At 41.0% G+C, this 1384-nt stretch overlaps 1 long non-coding RNA gene across 1 annotated transcript in view; it reads left to right on the top strand.

Annotated features, from left to right (window-relative positions):
- Positions 1-1173, top strand: part of LOC132011774 (uncharacterized) — a 14886-nt gene extending 13713 nt beyond the window's left edge. The window contains exon 3 of the long non-coding RNA XR_009402435.1: positions 808-1173. This is a non-coding gene — a long non-coding RNA (uncharacterized LOC132011774). The remainder of the gene's footprint in view (positions 1-807) is intronic.
- The last annotated feature ends 211 nt before the right edge of the window (positions 1174-1384 follow it).

Genomic DNA, 1384 nt, shown 5'->3' with positions numbered 1-1384 from the left:
CTGGGATTCTGGATAATGTGAGACCTGGAGAAAGAGAGAAACCCAGCCAGTGTCCAACCATCCCAGTCATTACACAGAAGAGGACTCTGGTCCCCACCGTGCCTCCCTCCCACTGTACAGTGTTCCCTGACTTCCCCACACCACAGTGATCCCTCCTTTCCTCCAGTTTCCTCCAAACCCCCTCCTTTCCTCCAAATTGTCTGTACCTCTTTGTTGTATTTGTCTTCCATTATCTCTGTGTGGTTCTAGCTAGGTCACAATTACTTATCATCCCCACTTTCAACTACTGGACACTGTAACTTCTTCAAGGGTAGGATATTCTCTTACCTTTCTATCCTTTACCCTGTTCTGCATTTCCCAATCTAGAAAGTTAAGTACTCCAAGAGCTAGGACATTGTCTCTTATGTTCACCACTTTAGTCTTTGAACCTGAAACAGTGTCCTTGAATAAACACAAAAAGAATGAATGAATACAATAGCTATTGACTATTTATGTTCTAGACAGGTGATCAAGCACCTCAAAGCAAGACTTTCTCCCTTTTCCTTAATAGATGTTTTTTCCTCTTTGGGTTCCCTTGAGTTTTACCATCACCCCCACTTAACACTGCAACATAAAGAGGTGTTTCATTTCTCACCACCTTTATGGACTCTTTCCACAGATTCTGCTGATACTGAAGTAGATAAGAATAGGGCATGAGTTTTTGGTTTATATAACGCATATATGCAGTTGGGATCTGTGGTAGATTGCCTGAAAGATGGTCATTAACAGTTCTTTCATCTCTATTTATTTATGTTGTTCCTCCCACAGGATGTGGGGTTTGTTTCCCTTCCCTTTGAATCTGGTTGACCATGAGATTTGCCTTGGCCTGTAGATTATGGAAGTAATGTTATATGAGTCTGGGACTACACCTTAAGAGACCTTGCAGTTTCCAGTTTTACTATCTCAGGATTTAGACACCATGTTTAAGAAGCTTGGAATCCTGGGATTCTGGATAATGTGAGACCTGGAGAAAGAGAGAAACCCAGCCAGTGTCCAACCATCCCACTCACTACAGCTGAGGCACAGAACATGAATAAAATCATATGGATTCTCCAGTGCCAGCCAAACTGTCCCAGCCAACCAAATGGAGCAGAGATAAACCATCCTTGAGGAGCCCCACCCAAACTGCACAATCATGAGAAATAATAAATGCTATTGTTTTAAGCCACTACTTGTGGAAGTTATTCGTTATGTAGAAAGAGATAACTAAAATAGGATCTGTGTCAGTATCCATTTGGTAACAAAACTTCTAGAAACACATTGCATTTAAAAGCAGAGCTTCTGCAATTTCTAGAAATTTACAGATATAGTTATTCTTTGTTTTAGCAGTTTCCCTTCTAGAAAT

The sequence above is a fragment of the Mustela nigripes genome, chromosome 2 (genome assembly GCF_022355385.1).
Source record: "Mustela nigripes isolate SB6536 chromosome 2, MUSNIG.SB6536, whole genome shotgun sequence".
Taxonomy (NCBI): Eukaryota; Metazoa; Chordata; class Mammalia; order Carnivora; family Mustelidae; genus Mustela; species Mustela nigripes.
This window is presented reverse-complemented; position numbering and strand designations above follow the sequence as displayed.